This window comes from Xyrauchen texanus, chromosome 32 (genome assembly GCF_025860055.1).
Source record: "Xyrauchen texanus isolate HMW12.3.18 chromosome 32, RBS_HiC_50CHRs, whole genome shotgun sequence".
In the NCBI taxonomy this organism is placed as follows: domain Eukaryota; kingdom Metazoa; phylum Chordata; class Actinopteri; order Cypriniformes; family Catostomidae; genus Xyrauchen; species Xyrauchen texanus.
In genome coordinates, this window is record NC_068307.1 from 9,082,852 (window position 1) to 9,107,792 (window position 24,941).

Consider the following 24,941-nt stretch of genomic DNA (forward strand, 5'->3'; position numbering starts at 1 on the left):
GATAGCAGTTCTGAGTCTCTGCCTAATGAGGTTGGAGAGCACATGGCAAGGGATCTGAGACCATTACTCCATACAGAATATCTCCAGATCCTTCAAATTCTGAGGTCCATGCTGGTGGACACTCTTCAGTTCATCCCACAGGTTTTCTATGGGGTTTAGGTCAGGGGACTGGAATAACCATGGTAGAACCTTGATTTTGTGGTCAGTGAACCATTTTTTGTGTTGATTTTCATGTGTGTTTTGGATCATTGTCCTTCTGGAAGGTCCAACCAGGGCACATTTTAAGCTTTCTGGTAGGCAGACAGGTTTTGATTTTTAAGTCCTTGATGCCATGAATCTAAACAATATATCCAGAACCTCTGGCATAAAAACAGCCCCACAACGTTAAAAGATCCACCACCATATTTAACCGTGGGCATGGATGGGGATGTCCAAACCCATCTCTGGTGGCCGCTGCCAAAAAGCTCTATTTTAGATTTGCTGACCATAGAATCCTGTCCCATTTGAAGTTCCAGTAGTGTCTGGCAAACTGAAGATGCTTGAGTTTGTTTTTGGATGAGAATAGAGGCTTTTTTTCCCTTGAAACCCTCCCAAACAACTTGTTGTGATGTAGGTTATGTCTGATTGTAATTTTGGAGACTTTCTGACCACCAGATTCAACTATTTTTTGCAATTTTCCAGTTGTGATCATTGGAGAATTTTTGGCCATTTGAACCATCCTCCTCACCATGCCTGGAGACAATTTAGACACACGTCCTTTCCCAGGCCAATTCGTAACATCTCCGGTTAATTGGAACTTCTTAATTATTGCCCTGATGGTGGAAATGCTATTAAAAATTAAGCTATTTTCTTATAGCCACTTTTGCTTTTGCCGCACATCATTACTTTATTCTTTGGTCTTTCCCATTGTGGTGGATGACTAAGGGAATTTGGCTTGTGTATTACCTCATATTTATGCCCCTGTGAATCAGGAAGTCATGGCTTTCATGTTCCTAGTCACCTAGGTGTATTAAAAAAAAATAAATAAATAAATAAATATGAACGGGAATATACTACAGATATATTTTATAACAAATTCTAGGGGTGCCAATAATTGTGGCAAACGTGTTTGGGAGATAAATATTTATTTAATTATGAGATCCGAGTTTACTTTAATTAAAGGTTAGATTTTTGTGAATATTTTGAATGAAACATCAAAAGGATAATACAATAAAGGCATATTTGTCACAGCCTTCTTTGCTCATATTTACCATAGACTGTAAAAAAAGATGGACGACGCCCCTTCGCTCTTTTCCATTGGTGAGAACTGAAGCCGCCAGTGTCCCGATATGGCGCTGACATCTTGGGACTTGAGTCTGCGCAGTTGCGATTTCGGGACCAGACCTGCGCAGTAGTGAGCAGGAAGTAAAGCCGCGAAATCAAGGCCCCGCCCTCACTCTCGCTGAATCAATCGCAAGCACGCGCCCCTGCACTTTTTACTTTTGACTTATGATGGTGTGAAATAATTAATTATAGAAATTTAGATATTAAATTTAAAGATGCAATCTCCTCAGTCCTCCGAAGATCCTGAAAAAAAGTCTGTTGGTGCTTCAGTGACTACTTTGCTCAGAGAACCTGTCAATCACAGCTGTCAATCATGATGTCACGGCACCGTTTTTATAGCATCAAATAACTAACTAAAAACAAACTTATTTTGAAAACAAACACTTGAAATTATTCAACGTGATAGAAACTACAGTAAATGACAGAAACTATCTTTGGAAAAAAGATATGTGAAGTGTAATTTAATTGTTTAGTTGGTCTCACGTCCTGTTGAATAACATGGGGAGGCGGGGTTTATGACCTATACTAGGACCAGTCACCGGGGGGCGATCGAGAGTTTTGGCTTCACTTTTGAGGGCTTGTGTGGCACAGGGTGACAAAATTTATGGCAAGAACTATATATATATATATATATATATATATATATCTTTATATACTAGAAAGAGGTCCTATCACTTGTAAACAAATGTTTGTAATATCAGTATCCAGTAGAGGGCGTTGTTGAAGTCTGTTTTAGCTGCTCAAATACACAGTTAAGCATAAACAAAGTCGTAGCACACGTTCACATCAGTAGAATAATAGGGATTTTTTTTATATTGATAAATTCTTGTTTCGTGAGTGAGATTACAGTATACCGACGAGCGAAACATTTTTACTGATAATATTTCCTGAGTGACTCTTTTAGGTTTGTTTCAATGAATCGGTCAAACAAGTTAGCAAAACGACCTGAATCGTCTCGCGATTAAGTCTGAATTATTTTGACAGTTAATACACGCACTGAATCGTTTTAGGGCGGTCTATCGCACAGTAAAGAAATAATGCGAAACTTTAGAAACATTGATATACTGTATATGTATTATAGATCAGTGTTTACAACGAACAGCGCACTGACTGAAGTGGATATTTGCTTAGAATCCATTTAAACAAAACCTGCAAATATATTCTATCGCTATACAGCGATGAAGAATGTCTTAATTAAGTTCAACACTTGCAGTACATGCAGCTTGGCAAGGACGTCTCCGCTGTCTGCAGGTAAACACATTCTCCAACCACAAGAATAGTCAATCAAAACACCAACACTACTCTAAAGCAGCACTTTAAGTACTAAAAACATGCACCTTGGAGTACCATGTAAATGCAACACGGTTATCATGAATATGGTAATTATGCAGTAAGTTATGCCAAAGTACCATACTTTTTGTTAACATCTGCAATGCCAAAGCAGTCTACCTTTCTGAAAGGTCATATTTAGAAACTTAAACTAGTGTTGTGTAATATGAATACCTCTTTAAAGAAATAGTTAATCCAAAATCATCAAAATTCTCTCATCATGTACTCACCCTCATGTCATCTCAGATATGTATGACTTTCTTTCTTTCTGGTGAAATGAAACACAAATTAAGATTTTTAGTAGAATATTTAAGCTCTGTAGGTACATACAGTGGTGACCAAAACTTTGAAGGTTCTAAAAGCACATAAAGGCAGCATAAAAGTAATTATTCGACTCCAGTGGTTTAATCAATGTCTTCTGAAGAGATCCAAATGGTTTTGGGTGAGAACAGACCAAAATGTAATAAATGTTTTACTGTGCATTTTGCTATTGCAGTCTCTAGGCACGCTCATGATATCAAGCTCGATTTCACTTCCTAAAGCTTGAGGCACGCACTAGGATGTGTAATTGAGTTTGAAATCAGGATCGCTATGCAGACTGTAGATGTCAAGTTTTATTGTGAAAAATGTGTTACATTTTGGTCTGTTCTCACCCCAAACCGATTGGGTCCCTTCAGAAGACATGGATTAAACCTCTGGAGTTTTATGGATTACTTTTATGCTACCTCTATGTGCTTTTTGGAGCTTAAAGTTTTTGGTAACCATCCACTTGCATTGTGTGAACCTACAGAGCTGACATATTCTACACATCTTTGTTTGTGTTCTGGAGAAGAAAGTCATACACATCTGGGATGGCATGAGGGTGAGTAAATGATGAGATAATTTCATTTTTGTATAACTATTTCTAAATATTTAAAGAGCAGACGTGTTGGACAGGGACAGGACAGCTTTCTCATAATGATTTAAATAATAAATCAATATCAGGTTGAAAAGAATTAACGTGTATATTCGCTATTTCAGACACTAGAGGGCGCAGTATTTGACACTAGAGAGCGCAGTATAGAATTTGTCACTAGAGGGCGTAGTATACCATTTGTTGTTTCAAAAAGATTTGACAAAGGAACTTGTAGTATTTTATGTAGACTTGACTGAGTAAAATTAAATTAGTAAGTATTTTCGCTATATTTGAGTACATGGTACATTTTAAATTTAAACTATCAGTCTATATATTGTGCCCCAAATTCATGCAGAAATAAGACAAAAATTTGTCCCAGAGTCTTTCTGTACTCAATGCTGTCACATTTTGTGGCCTGAACGAATCTGACCTGAAACAAGTAAAACAGAATGTAATTGCTGTTATCTTTTGTATTCATAGATGAATGTCAACACTCTGAACACAACTGACAAGGGCCTCTCTGCTTTGTTATGTGTCTTCTGCAGTCGTGAGTGTGTGGAATGTGAGGTATTAGAGTAGATTGAATCCAGCTGTGTAGATTCAGCAGCTGAAATATGAGCATGATCACCTGCCACCGACTCCTTTCTTACTGTGCTGGGAATGCGCTTCTCTCTCTCTCCATCTTCTTCATGCTATACTTCATATAAAACAATTTTAAACAATATTTTTTTATAATTTTTGTATAATTGTTATGCATTCAGTTCTCACAACCTAATATTAATTGTCATGCTACATGTTTTTTACGGAACATGATCACACGGGAAGTTGGCATGTTGATTCATAGAGTTCCGGTGCTGTAGGATTGGCCACATTATGCCGACATGCCGACAAGCGGCATATATGGCAGACATTTTTTTTGCATAGTTTCCAGTGTGTTTACCTTCTTTTGTGTCAGGACCGGAAGCACGGATCAGACCTGGGTTCTGATCCTGGGTTGAATCCAGTAAGTAATTGCATCCGCATTATCATTGCACGTAGACGAGTGCAATTTTGGAGGTTTTTTCTACATTACATTTTTCTCCACTGATGGTTAAATTTAGGTTTGATGTTTGGACTGGTGGGTACAGTTTACATAATATGCCTTCCTCTTTACTGTATTACAGCATGTACAGTTGAAAACAACTCGCTTCACAACTTGCTTTTGGCGCCTCTCCATGGACAGTTCTCCTGGAAAATGAAGATCACGCAGTGCCCATTTGGCCACTGGGGACAGTGTTTCACATTTGGCAGTGTTTGCACAGAATTATTTTAGCTAAAGAAAAATCAACCTACGTTTTCCGATTTCACTGTGAGATCTGCAAGACTATTTACTGCAAGTGAATGGCAAAAAGCTAAAAGGTGATTACAAATTGTGAAAATGGTGACCAGTCACAGCACCTAATATATGCACTATGCAATATATACTTCCCACACCTCTTTAAACTCTGACTTTATCTCTAATCTATTTAGGCTAATCTATTTGTTGCATTTTTTGGGGGGTTGTTCACAAATACGGTTGTCCCAAATTATAAAAATGAGACAGTCTTTTAATGGTTCATGGTTTAAACCAAGTAAAATTATTATAAATCTAATAATTGTGTATATGTTTTTGAAAAACATTTATAACATTTTGTACAAAAAAGTATTTAATAACTTAAAATGTATAAAAACACTTTAATTTCTTCTTTAAAAACGTGAGTGTACACAATTTAAAGGTGCACTCAGTCATTTTTTTTAAACTCCTAAAGTTATGGATTCCAATTTTGCAATATGTAGGAAATCATGACCCCTCACATTAAAATGAAGACTACAGTCATATCAGTAACCTTAAAATGTTTATTTTACATGGAGAGGATCCGCACATGAGGGCTGCCATGCAAGAATCACATGACCAGCTGAATACTTCTTGCTTAATCTCAGTAACATCCTGTTATTTGACATTTTCACTCATTGATTAAAGTAATCATGGCTGACTGTGAATATTGTATTTCTATAATGGTATTTGAAACTGAAAACTATTGATTTTAAATGATGCTACACCTGCAACTGCAAAGATGCTAGTTGTCAATGTAAATCCAAGATGACACAAAGACAAAAGTTACTGAGTGTAACTTTAATCTTTAAAGTTTATTTATTATATATATATATTTTTTTACAAATATCGGCAATTATTGAGTCATGAATATGAAGAATGTTTTTTGGGATCCTCATTTAAATTTTTCTTTTTCTTTATACGGACTCTGGACATTTAAAACATTTTTTACTTTAACCCCCAGAAAAGCAAAAAGAAAACTCAGAAAAAATGTAAGTAATTGTTTTGTGTGAATTGTGTTTTTAATGTATTTTTGAATAACTTAATAGATCTGGAAAAAAAAATGAAAAAAGTTCACGTCGTTGACCCTCTTGTATTTTAGTATTTAATTTATAATATAGATAATGGTTTGTATTAACCACTTAAAATGTTAGAACCACACTGTATTTTGGAGTATATTATAAAAAAAATTGTCTTTTCACATTTGTTATGAAAACAAATGTCCTGGCAGGTGTAGAACAGTTTAGAAGGGGTTAATCCATGGCTTTAAGCCGGAAACATGAGTGCCATTGGTGGGCTTCTTGCCTGGGGGTGGGCTGTGAGAGATTACAGGTTCGTTTCTCCCTCTTTAATTAAATGGAAAAAACAGCCACTGTGCTGCTACCCACTGTTCTGCACTGTACCCATCAGAATAATGTTCCTCCATCTCTTTTTTTGTCTCCCGCCCTCTCTTCGTTTTCTCCCCAGCAATGATTGACAGCTCAGAGCGAGTCATGTGACATTTAAATACCCAGGGATTTTACAGCGAGCATGCTCCGTAATGCTCTCCCTCCCCTCTCCATTATTCCAGTCCGATGTCACTCCCTCCTTTATCCATCCTTGGAGGGGGATGCTGTTATTGTACAGCATCTTACCGTGTCTGCATGCACCAGCTAGTCTTGTTGCTGTTATAAGTCATGTTGCCTCCATACTGACAATATTGCTTTTCTTTGCTGTTTGATACTATCAACTGATTCATTATTTTGTATTGTTAATATGATTATTTTATCCTTGTTATATTTTTGTGGACATATCAAGAAGATTTAAAATATCTACTGTCAAGAAAAGAAGAGCTTGTAGCTGTTGTCGGGTGAGTGTTGATATCTGTATTTATAGTGTGTGTTTTTGTTACCGTTATTCCTGTGCACTTTCAAGAAATGTGTTTTATGGCACATCGTTTCTTTACCAAACAGCTCCCATTTTTGAGTATTTTCACACACTTATGTTTAATTCACATGGGAAGATTTTGTGTGAATATTTTATAAGATTAACAGATTCTTTTGCAGTACACAGATAGGCTGTACATCACATCCAGCATGCTGAATGTTTTGATCTGGTTGGTCCTCGTTGGGGACATGCATCATTTTTTGGGGTGTTGTCCGTGGTTACAGATGCTGGGGTCTCACCAGATGGGCTTTGTGGTCCTCTGTCCCCCCAGAGTGCTGCCACCTGTCTGTCTTTTATTCCCTTTGCCTGTCTGTCTCTCTACTCTTCTCTCAATGCTGGGTTTGTCTGATTTAAGCAGAGCTGTGCTATGCCGTCCTGCATGCAGAGTAACCCAAGGCAACATCTGAGCAAATCTAAGCATCTGAGCTTTGCCAAGCAAGAGATTTTTGGATAAACTGCACTTAGATTGAGAGGATATACTCAACTGACTTCAGCTGGCATTCTGTTTAGTGCCAGGTTGGGGGTTTGTGATTTTTATTCGGATCAACGCGTACAATCTTTAAAGAAATGAAACTCAGATGTCTTATAAAGTGCTAATCGAAAATAGAGTTGTTACTTATTGTTATGGCTATTCAAATCCAAATAATTTGGGATCTCTTAGATTAAAAAGCATTTAAATGGATTTGTGATGGCCTTTCTTGAGCAAGTGGACTGGTCATGGTGTGTGCGTGTGTGTCTGTGTGTGTCTGTGTGTGTAATAGAAATGAATGCAGTGCTTTGCCCCTCAAAAAGACGCATCTGTTCTGGAAGCTCACTAGCTCTCTGTTCCTGGTACCACACGCTGATATATCTGTTTGTGTTTATGTTGTATAACTCTCTCCCTCTCTTCTGTTTATCTGCCATGTGATTGGTTTGTGCAAAGGACATGCACGTTTGGTTTCTGTTTCTCATTGGCCGGAGAAAAAAGCTGGTTGCAGTTTGTGTGAAGCTTACACAATAAAAAATGCGTGCAACAAAATGAGAGAAATTGTTTGCATTGGCATAACATTATTATCACCCACATTTAAACTCTTTCATTAAAACTCTCTCTCTCTCTCACTCTCTGTTCTCAGTCTCTGTCTCTTAAATGCAACAGCTCCTCTCTGATGCAGCACTGATACTCTGAGTGCCCAAGGCGAATGCTGAGTAGTAATGCGGCGCTTCCATTATGCTGAGGGTTCCACTGCAGAACCCAAAGCTTCTCCTTTTGACCATGAAATACTACATATCCTAGCTCACCTCTGCATTACTACGTTGAGATGTAATTCACACCATACCATTTTCTTTCTTTTTACTGTTTTTATAGGCCCAGACGCAATCTGCCACTGTTTTTTCTGCATTTTCTTTTCTGATTTTGGGGGAAAATCTGCAGAATACTGTGGAATGTTTTTAAAGAAATAGTTCTCCTAAAATTAAAACTTCATCATAATTTATTCACCCATATTATACGCTTCTTCTTCTTCTTCTTCTTCTTCTTCTTCTTCTTCTTCTTCTTCTTCTTCTGTGAAACCAAATTTATTTTCAAGGTAAGTCAGTCCACTTGGGGACCGCCATCTTGGGAACACTCCAGTATAAAAAATTGTAATGGATACAATGGCATAAAAGTACAGCTCTTGTCTACTTAAATGAGGAAAGACCGAGATCTCCAAAATGGTTGGTTAAGACTACGCTAAAAACATTTTTAATGTTAACTGGCAGGCGATGCCATTATCTAAAAGGCGATTGGCTCTTTTACCTTTAAGGTAGGACTTCCTTTTTGACACCCAATACAGGGTGTTCCAATTTTTCCCATTAATTTGAATAAAAGTGGTCCATCTCAAACCAAACAGTCTCTTTGTGAAACAATGGAGATGTTAGACAGAATGTCCAAGCTTTTGTTGGCCATGCAACGTAAATGGATGGTCCAGTTCCTTAACGGTTCCATTAAAGATTCTTTTAGTGATTTTGTGGAAGGAATATTTGGAAATAACAACAATGCACAACATTGCATAACATAATGGTTCTTATTTCATTTTCTATATTAAATTAATGAAAGACATTACTTTCGTCAGTAAGATAAATTCAGTAATTGCACAGATGTGGTAGTGTTTTTGATTGACTGAAAGAGTCAGCTCATAAAACTAACTCATTCAGGAACCTTATAACATTGGCAATGCTGTAATTGATTCACACAAAAAAAGTTGTCTCGTAAGAGTCATCCGTTTCGGGAATTGGAGTACACTGGTAGAGCTGTATGTTATTGATTGTCTAAAAGAAACTTCTTATAAAAGTCATTTATTCTGGAATCAAAATATACTGGCCACACTCTTATGTTACTGGGTCACTAAAAAGAATCGGCTCATAAGATTCGTTCATTCAGAATCGGACTACATTGCTCAAGCTGTGTGTTTCACTCTATAATTCAGGAGCAGGGCAGCAGTGGAGCTGTCTGCATTGGAGGAAAATTGCACATTCAGAAACTCTTTATGGAACTGAAATTCATTAAAGGGATAGTTTACCCAAAAATGTAAATGATCTCATCATTTACTCACCTTCATGCCATCCCAGGTGCATATGACTTATTTTCTTCAGCAGAACACATTTGAAGAAAAAATATCTGAGCTCAGTAGTTCCTTATAATGCAAGTGGATGGTGACACGATTTTTGATGCTCCAAAAAGCACAGACAATCAGCATTATCATCATCCATATGACACCAGTGGATAAATTAATGTCTTATAAAGCGATACGATCGCTTTTGGTGTGAAAAAAAAAATCAATATTTAAGTACTTTTTAACTATAAAAATGTACTTCCATTAAATAGCAATATGCACTTTCACGAGAGGGCTGACGCCGTGCGGTCTCATGTGACGCATTGGCATGTTCAGGTGAGAAGCGACGCATGCGCGACACACCCAGAAGAGTACGAGAAACGCTATTCAAACCGAATGCCGTAAACAAATTGAAGCAAATTTAAACAAAGATGTTAGAACATTTTGATTTAAGAGGAGAAGAGGATATACAAGTTTTTGCACAGCTATATTTATTTGAACCTAGGTACTCTGACCAGGAGCACAGGGAAATGGAGGAGACTGGACAACCAGAGACACAACAAGCCTCAGAGAAACAGAGAGCTCAGGAGACGTGATGGTGCACATGTAGGCAATGCCAACAGAGGTAGAGAGCGTCTGCTGCAACGAATTGAGCGTTGCCATGCAATCGCTGGAAAGACTGCGTGGCCTCAGCGCTCTCGTGAATGCGCATAATGCTGTTTACTGGACGCAATTATTTATAGTTAAAAGGTACTTAAATATTGATCGTTTTCACACTAAAAGCAAAGCAATCGCTATTTAAGCCATATATTTAACCACTGGAGTCATATGGCGTTAATGCTGATTGTCTGTGCTGTTTGGAGCATCAAAAATCGTGTGACCATAAACTTGCATTATAAGGAACTACTGAGCTGAAATATTTTCACATTTTCTTCAAATGTGTTCTGCTGAAGAAAGTCCCATACATCTGGGATGGCATGAGGGTGAGTAAATTATATAGAATTTTCGTTTTTGGGTGAACTATCCCTTTAAAATCTTTCAGTTCAGGATAAATTTGTATTTTTATGAAACTAGTTCTGAACAAGAACCGGTTCTTGGTTCCCAACCCTACTAGTTACTCATTTTCAACAGAGTATCAACAATGAGTACATCAATTGGTCCTTACATAGAGAAGAGAATGTCCTTGCTTGTTGGCTCCATTGTTCTGCAGTTTAGATTTGAAGCACTGTGACAAATCAAAGGCTTTGCGCATAGCTTAAGCATTATTGCACTAGATACTGTATACACTGGCAAATAGATCATATTTATTGTTGAGAAATCCACTAGCCTCTGCAGACTTGGGTGAGTTTATGTTGATTTGGTCTCTATGGGGTGGTGTTACCTTTCAGCACATGGTTGGGGAATGCAATTAGGCATGGAAAAGTGCACAGCACTTAGCTAGATAGCCTCCATCACTGTTCTTCATGGTGGATTACAGTGAGCCAGACAGTAAGAGAGGGCTGTACGAGGCTGGAAAGACCTGGAGATTAAAGAGTTAATCTGCTCTCTCATCACCTTTCTTTAGGGTGTTGTCCCCTCCTAAGTGTTTGGAAGGTAACCCATTAAATATATGTCCATGGGCCAGCCACATTCACTGCGGTGTTGCCATATAGCAGAATATAGTTTCTTTACATTCTTGCTATTCAGAAAAATGACTGTTCACAGATCAACTTTTACCTAAATAAATGCAAAAATATAAACGTTATATAATGTTAAATATCATATGACAGTTCATTATCACCATGGAATTGCTAATAACTACATTTACATTTATGCATTTGGCAGACGCTTTTATCCAAAGCGACTTACAGTGCACTTATTACAGGGACAATCCCCCGGAACAACCTGGAGTTAAGTGTCTTGCTCAAGGACACAATGGTGGTGGCTGTTGGGTTCGAACCAGCAACCTTCTGATTAACAGCCGTGTGCTTTAGCCACTACGCCACCAAATCTAATGTCTAATTTGAATAGATAATGGTATCAGTGATATTCCAGCAATTATGTATTTATTTGGAAGCATTTATAGTAATGTAATTATACTTATGCATAAAAACTATTTTTCGAATGTAAAAAAAAAAATATATATATATACATACAGGGCTGGGGAGTAACGGAATACATGTAATGGGAATATGTATTTAAAATACAAAATATAAGTAACTGTATTCCACTACAGTTGTTTCATTTTATATTTAGTCCTTTCTGATGGAAAACATTTATACATATAAACGATGTGATCCAAAGTGCATTTGAACAGCAGTGAAACACTTATGATGTGTTACATTCATACAGTTAATTATTTATTTTTTTATTCGAGAAGTTTAAGAAACACACATTTTTTTTGTAGTTTTTTTTAACCATGATTTCAGTATATTTTACCCCAAAATCAATTTTTAGTTTTGTTGTTGGAGCTATTTATGTAAAAAAAACAAACAAACAAAAAAAAAAATAATGGAATTTTTTTTTCCTTCATTTGAACATGATCTGTACCATAGTAGAGGGTTAAACAAATGGAAGAATAGAGGAATGAGGATAATTTTTTAAAACCCTGTTTACTCTGGATTTTGACACCAACCCATTTACTTGTTTATTCTTGCATAGAAATCGGTACTCATACATATTTTATAAATAAAGTGGATATCTGAGAATGGCTGTGCACAAACAAGACCGATTGCCTCTGTCTCTGGCCTGTTTAGCACAGGAGACCAGATGGCCTGCCAAAAGACGTGCCAAGCCCATGGCTACGGTTGCCACCCATCCCGTAAAAACATGCGCAGAACTTGCTCATCTCAAATGAGCCGATTGATATAAGTTGGACAATTTGCGGTTAAGAGACCATCTGAAAAGTCCACACAATGTGCTAAATTGTGCTTATACTGTGGCAGGTGTGGTAAGGGACTGTCTGAAAAGTCCACAAATGGTGCTAAAACTGTGGATTGTTTTTCTATATAAATGTTCAATAAGATCAAACAATGTAGGAATACAATCCCTGAGTCATAAATACATGAAGTTATGGGTCAGGAAAGTTCTCATTTTAGCATATAAGAAAGGATATAATTTTTTTTCTTAACGCATTGTTAGGGAAAGGAGGATGCGGAAACCAGAGTAACAAACAACAAAATTTTAATCAAACAGAACAAAAAAATTAAAACACAGCAACATAAACACACACAGAGCGGCCCCTGTGTGTGTGTGTGTGTGTGTGTGTGTGTGTGTGTGTGTGTGTGTGTGTGTGTGTGTGTGTGTGTGTGTGTGTGTGTGTGTGTGTCTCTCTCTCTCTCTCTCTGGCACCCCTGGCTCTTCACTTATCTCATTCCTGCTGATTATGCAACTCAGCGCCAGGTTTGTATCCTCACGGCCCGGCCACTCCCTCCTCCTCGTCACACACATTTGCCCATTGGCGTCAATCCATCTTGGCTTCCTAATAATCCCCTTTATATAATCACTGTACTCTTCTCAACACCAATATTACCCCCATTTAAGTGTCCCTTATTTTACAACTTCAAAAGTGACAACCCTACCCAGGACAGATCTCACCCAACTGGATCTTTCTCAACCCTTTTATCTCCTGTGGCAGTCAACTCCACAGCATTGGAAAAAAGCTGACACTTTGCAAGGATGTTAATCCCTATTTGGATCATTTGGTGGTTGCTTCACCTACCCTGCTTCCGGGTTTGGTTAATCAAATCAGCAACTTTGACCAAATCCGGTGAGTGTGTGAAGCTTTAAAAGGTTCTGTGATTTACCTCCTAGGTCAACTCTGAGGTTCACGTGGTACCCAGACAATGATAGCACGTTTGTGCAAGTGCCGTGATGTTCACCTGCTGTGACAAGCTATTCAACTGGAATGATTGAACTACTCAACTGGAACTAAGCTATTCAACTGAAATGATTTTGGACTATGTCTATCCTTAACCGAGAACCTAGTAGATCTTATTATCCCAGTTGGATCCCTTGGTCTCTCTAGCGCTGAGATTAGATGTTGCACTGAAATAACTCTCTTTTCCAAGGCCAGTATAGTACATTATATGGAGTGTCAGACATGAGTATTGTTGGTTGAACTATTGGTGTATAATTCCCTAGATAGTTTACTTGTTTATACCCATAATATACTCTGAATTAGTTTACAACTAATTGACACTAACTGGCACAACATTAAAGATGATTGGAATTGAATCACTCATTTACATTCTCTCCGATGTGGCATTCACTATGTAGTGAACAGTGAGTGAGTGATGAGCATTATGAAAAGCATTAGTTGTAATGGAAACAGTTGTGCACTGGAACAGATGACACTTTTGTTTATCAAATGTTGTCATGTATTTGTGACATCACAAAGGCTTTCATGAGACTTTGCTATGAAAGTTTGTTGTGTTATTTTTCAACAGCCACACAACAAAGAGGCATGAGTAATATGATTTTGACAGCAATGTAAGATACAGCCACATCTGTTCCTCCAACCATAATGGTTTTGCTTTTATTGCTATATAGCGAAAGGAACCAATTTACATAGAGTAAAAACTCATATGGTTTAGCCTGGTTAAAGTAGTTCGAGGAGTTCACCCAAAAATGACAAATTTGTAAATTTTTTCACCCTCATGTCATTCTAAACCCACATGACTTTTTTTTATTATGTGGATCACAATAAGTAGAATTTTTAATTAACATTGTGGTCCATTTCTTCAGTACAAGAGCAGTTGATTGTGGCTTGCTGTACTATAAAGATTAAATGGGACCCAAAAGTATCATAAATATGTGAATCCAATCTCTTCAGACAGTATTATCAGTACCAGGATATAGAACCATTAGGATTTAAATGACTTTACAAATCCTACTTTCTCTGTAGAGTGGTTGAGCAATATGGGACTAAACCAGACTCCAAGATGGCCCACCTCTTCTCCCTCAGGACTAATTAGAAAGCATTTTAGTCTCTATTCCTTCCTAGGCGATAACACACCACAGTATTTACCCAAATGCAGTTCATCACTAGCAATTGTGTGTTAGACACAACACAAGCTTTTATATAAGTGTGAGTGTGCTAACATTATGTGGGTTTGCTGATGGAAGTCTTTTATCCATTTTGAAGTCTCTTTAAATCTAAATGATGTAAGTATTGCAGTTCAGGTTTACAGAGACGTCATATCTGACTCTGTCAACACATGATTGCTGAGTCTCCACATCGGTGGCCTGCGGTAGCACTGTTCACACAGTCCTGGAACGTCATATTCTTGCCTTGCTCAAGTGCAGTGACCCCAAAACATGAATGCTGACTTAATTGGACAGGCTGACATTTGCAAGTACAGCGATGTGTTTGGGTGTGCAGGGTCGGTAACTAGAAAATCAGGTCACCTTTAAAAAGTTTCAACAATGTCTCAAGCTTTCAGAAAAAAAAAAACAGAATACAGATGTTTTCTTTAATATAGTTGAAAGCACAATTGGCAAGGCAAGAAAGTTGCAGCACAACTCGTAAAATCACTTTCTGCAACTTGTCATGTGGAAGACAAAGCTGTGCATGATGCTTGTGTTGACACCCCAGCACTAGTCACGTGGAAGCCGGTTAAAACTCACACTTAAAAGTTATGAATATGTGCTTTTTCATTAGCTGTGGAACTCTTTAATGTATCTTTCAAAAGCAGATTCTTTCTCACTTAGGGGCTATTACAACGAATGTTTTTTTAAGTTTTGATTGTTTAAATCTAAATGTGCTAGATGGATGTCTTTGACCGTTCTCGTGCATGAGCACCTGGTTTTAAAGATGCCTTGTCAAGTTTAATGAATTTGCATTTGGACACATCAGTGAAAGTTAATGGGATATGATTAAATCTTTACATTTCTCAATGTATAAAGTTTACAAAAAAAAGAACAACAAAATTGACTTTAAGGTTAGCAGTTTCGAATAAACTCATAACCAGAATGTTTGAGGAATATCAATAAAGAGTTGCCTTGCAAGCACTGTAGGTACATATACCGATCAGCCACAACATTAAAACCACCAGCCTAATATTGTGTAGATCCCCTTCGTGCCACCAAAAGAGCGCCAACCCACATCTCAGAATAGCATTCTGAGATGCTATTCTTCTCACCACAATTGTATTGAGCGTTTATCTGAGTTACCATAGACTTTGTCAGTTTGAACCAGTTTGGTCATTCTCTGTTGACCTCTATCATCAACAAGGTATTTCTGTCTACAGAACTGCCACTCACTGGATGGTTTTTGTTTTTGGCACCATTCTGAGTAAATTCTAGAGACCGTTGTGTGTGAAAATCCCAGGAGATCAGCCGTTACAGAAACACTCAAACCAGCCCATCTGACACCAACAAACATCCATGTGATTATTTAATAAACCAATCATGTGGCAGCTCTGCAGTGCATACAGTCATGCAGATACGGGTCAGGAGCTTCAGTTAATGTTCACATCAACCATCAGAATGGGGAAAACAATAGATTTTAGTGATTTGGACCGTGACATGAGTGTTGGTGCCAGATAAGCTGGTTTGAGTATTTTTGTAACAGCTGATCTCCTGGGATTTTCACACACAACAGTCTCTTGAATTTACACCAAAAAGTTCCAAAAATAAAAAAACTTCCTGTGACCGGCAGTTCTGTGGATGGAAATACCTTGTTGATGAGAGAGGTCAACAGAGAATGGCCAGTCTGGTTCAAACTGACAAAGTCTACGGTAACTCAGATAACCGCAAATGTGGTTAGAAGAATAGCAGCGGTTAGCGCTGTTTTGGTGGCACAAAGGGGACCTACACAATATTAGGCAGGTGGTTTTAATGTTTTGGCTGATCAGTGTATGTACATATGTACAGTGCTTGCAAGACAACTCTTTATTAATATTCCTCAAACATTCTGGTTATGAGTTTATTTGAAACCGCTAACCTTACAGTCAATGTTGTGGCTGACTGGTGTTTATCTTTGGTTTATTGTCAGAACAGATGTAAATGGTGATATTGAACTCTTTAAGAACTGGAACAAGTAAATACCACTGCATTTGAACACATGACTCGTCATGAGTTTACCCTTTAGCTTAACCTTTAGCAAGGCCAAATCAGATACTTTGACAATGACTGCACAGAACAGGACTGTGCATCTTTTGCCAAACATACTTGTGAACCCCTTTCACCAATAGAACACAAAGCCTCCCCAATCTCTTTTACATAATTTAATCCTAATCCCTACAATTTACACAGACACAAATCAAGCCACACGACCAAGTCTGAGGGAATTAGGACAGCAAGAAAAGACTTCAAATGGCAGACAGTTGCCTCTGTAGTGCCTGACTCTCTCTTCGGTCTACTATTTGCAATAAAACCTGACCAGCTGGTCTAACATACTGAATGAGTATTACACCTTTTGTGTCTATACTCGTCATTTGTTCCACATTTTGTGTTGATTTGCAAATTCAGACCGCAGTCTAAATTCAGTATGATTTTCTTTTTGGCAAGTGTTGTTTTTCATCATTCATCTGGCCAACACATTTTCACGGACAGGGATTTCTGTTGAATAGCAAGAGAAAAGAGAGAGATTCAACACATTTTCTCTGAGTCTTTCAGCTGTGCTTTTTAACGTTCAGACCTCTCTCAAGGATTCAGCTTATTGCATAACTGAAGCCAAGCAGGGTTGAGCCTGGCTAGTACCTGGATGGGAGACCTCCTGGTGAAACCTACAGTTGCTGATGGAAGAGGTGTTAGTGAGGCCTGAAGGGGGCACTCACTCGGCAGTCTGTGTGGGTCCTAATGCCCCTGTATAGTGGAGAGGATACTACTGTAAAAAGGCACTATCTTTCGGATAAGACGTTAAACAGAGGTCCTGACTATCTGTGGTCATTTAAAATCCAGGAGCACTTCTCGTAAAAAATATAGGGGTGTAAACCTGGTGTACTGGACAAATTTGCCCACTGGTGTCAATCCATCATTGCTTCCTAATAATCCACTATATATACACGAATTGTCTACATCATTGTACTCTGCTTCACCAATAGCTGCTGTGTGGTGGGTGTTTTAGTTCACTTTGGCTGCTGTGGAATGGATCCAGTTTTATGGTACATGAACTTTTGGAAGCAACATGTAGATTTTCCGTGTGATCATTACGACACATTAGACACGTCACATTTAAAAAAGCGTGAACCCCAATTTGACATAATATTTTGAAGTGTGGATGTAGTGAATGTGTCAGGCCTGAAACCTGAAAAGAACAAAACAAAGGTTGTCAGATGACATAACGACACCTTTATATTTAGGGTGTGGCCTCATTTTGTTCAACTATTCAACCCAAGCCTTAAGACATGAGACACAAAAGAATGGTAACACTCGGAAGCAAATATTCATGCTCTATAGAACTCCCTGGTTTGTTCACAGACAAGTCATTAGATGGGTGTGTGAGTATGCTATGTATGAAAAGAAAAAAGATAAAACAACTCTTGGGGAAATGGAAGAAGCAGGACTTAAAACTTAGAGATGTCATACCTGCATTTTGCCTTCCTATGCATATTTGATGTACGCCTACCAGGACAAGAACTACAGTAACTGATAACTTACTGCATACTAACTAATGCTGCTATCGATAATCTCCAGTGAAGCTGTAACCCCCACTGATTGTATGATATTTAGCCACAGGCTTCTTCCTACTGGATATTTCTGACTCATCATATAACAACCATACCTTTCAATGTAGACAAAGTAAGTAACTTCCTGTAATTTCATTCTTATCAGTCTGAAATGTTTTGTTTTTTCATTTGCACTATGTATTTATGAAAATTAGAGTCAAAATGTACCTATTTACTCTCTTAATGCACATTCCTGGTCTTATTGTGCACAATTTAGCTGCATGTTGTCCCAATTAAAAAAAATTGGGACAACATGAACATAAATCAAAATGTAAAACAATAGGCATAGTGCTATTTAAGCATCGTTTTAGCAAACTTGCATTCAGTCTGGATCTATTGTGGTATATGTAATGCTCACTTTTCATGATTTAATTGTTTTGTTATCTATGGATAAAATCATGTCCACGTTTTCTTTTTTATTCTTGTTGAATACTCTGTTTCACTCTGAAATACGTCACATTATTCAAGTAAAATTATATGCAAATAGAATTTTGAGTTGACTATAAAGATAGGTTAGCAAGCCATAGGCATAAAACGTTTTATTTATTGTACATAATGATGTTTAAACATGCTCAATATTATAAATATCTTGGTCAGCATTTTTAAATGTTGGTCTGATATATTTTTTTATTGTGATCTAAAGCCATGTGGCTCCAGTATATATTCATTACTTATATGTACTGCAAGTATAATGTATGTTTGTAACCTTATATTCAGGATTAATTTAGGGGGGCTTAATCTAATTTACAAATTAACTATTGAAAAAAACAATATCTACTAATCTGAAAATTGACATTATCCGCCTCAGTGTCTCTGGTAGTTATTGCCCTGATCATTAAATTCTGTTGATTTTGCAATCAGATGGCTAAGAGAGAAATTGTAACAGAGTTGGATAGGTGAACAAACTTCCAAAGCAGTGTTAATCTGACAGCTGTAACATTGGTTTATACAGCCATGTCTCTCGTTTGCATCCTTTGGAAATTATAGTCATCTCCTAAAGCTGTCTCATTTGAAAAGCAGCACTTGCTATCCAAACAGACAGACAGACCGTATAATATCCTCTTGAGGGTGGGATGCACTGTGAAGTATGATTGGCAGTCTGTGTCAGCAGAGAATGATGGGATCTGGGTTTATGGTGGCTTGCTAGTTAAGCTGGAGGCGTTGAATCCGCTTCCCACAATGATGCAGACAGACCATGATGTAGCTGGGTGCGCTTTCATGATGTCATGAGTCTGTGAGTTACAGGATGCTGCAGCCTTTGATTGCGATAAGGGCAAATACATTTAAATTTAATGTATCTCTCTCTTTCTCTCATATATATATTCACTCAATGACCACTTTCTTAGGTACACCTGTGCACCTACTTCTTCATGCGATTATCTAATCAGCTGATCGTGTGGCAGCAGTGAAATGCACAAAAGCATGCAGATATGGGCCAAGAGCTTCAGTTAATGTTCATATCATCCATCATTATGGGGAAAAAATGTTAGCATAATTATTTCGACCGTGGCATGATTGTTGGTGCCACACGGGCTGGTTTGAGTATTTCTGTAACTGCTGATCTCTTGGTATTTTCATGCACAACAGTCTCAAGAGTTCACTCAGAATGGTGCCAAAAACATCCATTGTGCGGCAGTCCTGATGGAAATGCCTTGTTGCTGAGAGAGGTCAACGGAGAATGGCCAGACTGGTTTGAGCTAACAGAAAGTCTACAGTAACTCAGATTACCACTCTGTACAATTGGAGTGAGCAGAACAGCATCTCAGAATATATAACACTTTGGACCTTGATTGGCTACAACAGCAGAAGTCCACTTTATTTGGACCATAGTTTTCCTAATAAAGTGCTAAGTGAGTGTGAACTAAGGGAGTGTACACTACTGTTCAAAAGTTTAGGGTCAATTACTCATTCTTTCTTTCTTTCTTTCTTTAATTTTTTTCCACATTTTTAAAATAATAGTAAAGTCATCATAACTATGGAATAAAAGAAATGGAAATATTGGAATTATGTTGTGACTAATAAAATCCAAAATAAATCAAAACTATGTTATATTTTAGCATTTTCAGAAGTGGCCACATTTTGCCTTGAATTTGCAGAAATGTATTCTTAGCATTTTCTCAACCAGCTTCTTGAGGTATTACCCTGGGATGCTTTTTAAACAGCATTGAAGGCGTTCCCATCTATTTGCTGGGCACTTAGTGACTTCTTTTCTTAATTATTCAGTCCAAGTCATCCATTTCAAAAACTTTTTTGGTAATTTTTTTTATAAAATTGTAGTTTTATAATTAAATAAATGTAAATGTTGGCACAATTATATTTTTTCTACAAAACTAATTTCAAACATTTAAGCATATGCCTTCAGATCAAAACGTTTTTAAGATCATGAGAAACATTTAAGGAAATTGATCCCAAACTTTTGAACGGTAGTGTCTATAGCAGGCTACTGTGTGTATGTATATGTGTGTATATCAGTGGCGGCTGCTGGTCTTTCAAAGAGGGGAAGCTCATTTTCGGCCTACATTATAAACTTATTTACCCTATTTTTTGCATTAAATCAGTCTTAGGTGTTGATCTGCCCTGCTGTTTAATTCAAATTTTTTCCTTGTAAGGAAGACTTTCAAATGGCTTTGCCAAAATCAGGTCGACAATATTAGCACCGTCTGCCATCGTGCGCAGTTTCACCCGTACAACGCTACCCTAGCCTACTGTATGAATGAATGAATGAACGAACGAACGAACGCTCTAAAACAAAATATATTAAACTTGGTAAAACTGAAACAAGGAATGTGGTGTATAATTGTGTGAAATGTATTATGCAAATTGACTAGCAATTTCGCCAAACAAATATAAAGAAATAGGTTGCAGCAGTTTGTCTTTCGACTACACTTGAGAAATCCGCGATGGGACTGAGCGCGAAATAGCTTCAGTGACTTCTTATAGTACAGATTCGCTGTCAATCAAAAGGAGATGCAGTCTTTCAACAGATCCTCCAATCATCACGCTGAAGCCCGGAGTCCGGGCCAGCCCACTCCTCATTCACCCCCAGAGACGCTGAGCGTCCGTGGGCGGGACATAATCGCAGCATTTATCCAATGACCGCCTATTTTCGAGCACTGAAAAAACTGTTCAGAGCAGCCCCATTGAAGTCAATGGATGCTCGGCTTCAACAGGGAAATGCACTGACGCTACGGGAATGTATGAGAAGTAAATCGAAGTCAGCCGACCTGCTATATGTAATGTAGCTGATTCTGAATGAACTCGTCTTCGAGATGAACGTGTTCTAACGCATTTTTAGTCAATAAATTGTTTACACAATAGTACATAATTGACCATTATTTTTTGACATTATAGGGAAGCTGAGCTTCCTTGCAGTCTTAAAGAAATCCCCACTGGTGTGTGTGTATATATATATATATATATATATATATATATATATATATATATATATATGTGTAATTTTTTATTTTTTCTATTATTATTTTCATTTTGCTTCATTTTACTTTATATTGGCCTTTTATTGATAGGAACAGTTGGCCTAAATAGGTTTGAAAATGAGCACCACGGCTCAATGTCTTGAAGCATGTGCAAAAACTGCTAGGCATCTGACCCCAGTGTATTAATTTAATATGCTATTCAAGGCTTTTAGCTATTGCATGCATTGCAAAATGGCAGCATTACAATTATAAGGTTGTTAATCATGGGTAAATAACAATAATTTAACATTTAATGGAAGCATCCTTTCTTTGTCTATTCTGTCTCTCCCCTTGTGTTTGGGTGATTCAAAAAATGGGTGGACCAAAGGAAGAGGTGGGTGGGGCCATCATTGGTGGGTAGGACCAGTAGCAGCCACTGATACATAACTGACTTGAATAAGAGTGCCTACCCTTCCTCCACTTCCATACAAAGCCCCATGCTGTGATTGCCTCCGTTTGTTAAGCTCTCTTTCCTCTTTGTTGCCCTCCTTGCCACGTGCCAAGTGTTTTTGTCACAGCAGATGTCTGACACAATCTGCTCTAATCTCTGCTGTGCTTCCTTGATGTGACTGGCATATGACTTTGTAACCTGTAATGTTGATTAACACTCCAGTTTCATAACAGAATAGTAGACCATTTATTTGCTTTATATAATTTGAAACTAAAGACTATTGATTGAGCTAATGAATTAAAGAAATAAAGAGTCAGTTTAATTAAAAGGGGCAGGCAGAGGACTAATCTCAAAATGGATCTTTATGAAATGTTTAGACACTGCTCACACAAGGACATGTATAGTCAATTGAGAGGGTGTGCATTTGTTCTGGTCCAAGCTAATGAATTTAGAAACACTTTAATAAGAGCCAGCATGAGGTCTAATCATCAAAGATCCCTAACAACACACTCACTAATTAGATTAGAATAAATCCTCATGTAAAATGTGCAAGCTTTTTTTATCTGCTGCAGAAAACAGTTGCCTGTCTACACCGATGAAACTGTGAAAGAAAGCATGAAAAGATGTGAGCTTCCTTAACAAAACCCTTTTTGTCTGGATGAACTTGTAGGACAGCTGAAAACTGATGCTGCTGTAATGTTTCTTTTCCACCTTCAGGCTTTAAGCTGGATTCACACTGTGCAATTTTGGTCACGATTTTGCCTTGTAATACAAATTTCGGGGATGGTAAAACATTTTGATTGACATAGAGCAAAATCACTAATCTTTGATTGCTAAAGGTCGAATTATACTTCGGTTTTCCATGTGCCGGTTTGTCTTGCACATAGTGTATGTGATGCACATTTCATCATCAGCACAGTATGCGTGGACCGTCCATGTAGAACTTAGTTTTTCTAGACATGATGACAGTCTGCATCTTTGTACGTTGTCCGCACATGCAAAGAGTATCGCAAAGCAGTCATAATGCGCATGCGTTGAACGTGTCCATATAGGCTTGTGGTCTGAATAGTATACTTTAAAAGGTAATGTGCTTGACCGTGTGTGAAATGGAACAACACACAGAAAAATTAATTAGACTCCAGCCTTTAGTGTGACATGTTCACTGATGGCTTCTGCACTGAATTGTAGCCTTCTATGAACTTCTGGCAATGTAAGGAATTTTGCTTTGCAGTCGTGCAATGTGACTGCTCCTACGGCGGCCAGTTGACGCAAAACACCTTGTCAACTCTGTCATTGGGACCAAAGTCATAATGTCACTGTGTACTTCGGCTTTTACCTGATATCTCATTGGGATCATACAGTCTTACAGATCAAACAATCGAAAGGACCATAAAAATCGTACAGTGATCACACCCAGTTTTAGGAGACGTTTGGTCTTGCATGCTGAGAGGCCTGCTGAGTTAATGACAAACTATAGCCATAGAGGATGATGAATCGTTGGATTGAATCTGATTTGTGTGCTTAAGATTGTGAAATTGTGTGCCCTTGCTCCCAGCTTCCTCAATTTGCTGTGTGTCACTGCCCTTCTTGGCTGTCTATCCTCACTGTGGTACTGTTATATAATTGTATCTCCCTAAACAATGATTCTGCTGTAGATGTTGTCTTTAGTACTGCCCATGATTTTTGATTTTTGATTATATGGCGGTTTGGGAGCTTGCCTTCTGGTTATCTTTCCCTGAAGGCTTTATGATGTTAATGTCTGAAGCATTGGCTGTTTTTATAACAACATACTACCATACTACTTGTACTATTTCATCAGTATGCAGTTAATTTACACACTGTGCAAAGTGTGGGAATTTTCTGATAGAATACTTATATTACCTACTAAATACAATTTAACTCAACTTGATCTTCCATTAAAAATGCAAAATAGGCACATTTATTTGTAAGGTGATTACTTGATGCCACTTGTTGAATTTAAGGAATATTCCAGGCTCCGTAGAAGTTCAGCTCAGTCGACAGCATTTGTGGCATAATGTTGATCACCCCAAAGTTTATTTAGACTCGTCCCTCTTTTTCTTAAAAACAAAATTATAAAAAAATAAAAGCAAAAATCTGGGTTACAGTGAGGCACTTGCAATGCAGGTGAATGGGGCCAATCCAGTAAACATTAAAATACTCACTGTTTCAAAAGTGTATTCTCAAGAAATAAACAATATGCATGTTAACATGATTTTAGTGTGATCAAATCGACTAACATTTTCTGTGTAAAGTTGAATCTAATTTTACAACTTTATTGCCATGACAACATTACACTGTAAACCCATCAACCCTTAAATAACTGTAAAAATTATTTAAACAACTTAACAGCTTGAATAATAATAATAATACGTTTTAAAATAAAAATTAATGTAAGTGCTTTTATAAAATTCTAAGCTTCATATTTCTGCCTTGACCTCCTGAGACCCGAGCGTGACTGTGTGGATTTTCCATTTTTCTTTTTGATTTCTGACTAGTTGCACCTAATAAACAAGCAAAACAGATAATTCTAGAGCAAATTGTTTTCCTAAAAATGTATGTCCACATATGTGGACAGCGAGACTACGTTGTGAAATAAAAAAAAACTAAGCTACAGATTGTCCAATTTTATTTCTGTTTTTATTATGTTTACAGGAGTGTTGATAATTAATGTTTTTGAGACGTTACAGACATTAGAGCTGATGTACGTCCACTTATGAGGACATCGAGTTTACGTTGTGAAATAAAAAAAAACTAAGCTATAGATAGTCCAATTTTATTTATATTTTTATTATGTTTCCAGGACTGTTGGTTATTCATGTTTTTGAGACGTTACAGACATTACAGCTGATTTACTATAAAGCTGAATAAATAATTCTTATTCAAAGTAATGTCCAGCATCATCCAATCACTTCCAACCATGTTAAAATAAAATGTAGCATTATACAATTCTGAATCTATGTACTATTACCATTGTCCCATGTCTGCCAAACATGCTGAGTAATCCAGACATC

General features: G+C 37.5%; 1 protein-coding gene across 1 annotated transcript in view; it reads left to right on the forward strand.

Annotated features, from left to right (window-relative positions):
• The first annotated feature begins 6,548 nt into the window (after positions 1 to 6,548).
• LOC127625826 (pleckstrin homology domain-containing family A member 6-like) overlaps positions 6,549 to 24,941 on the forward strand; it is a 134,714-nt gene continuing 116,321 nt past the window's right edge. Inside the window, exon 1 of the mRNA XM_052101219.1 lies at positions 6,549 to 6,747. The gene's annotated coding sequence lies outside the window, so the exon portion shown is untranslated. The remainder of the gene's footprint in view (positions 6,748 to 24,941) is intronic.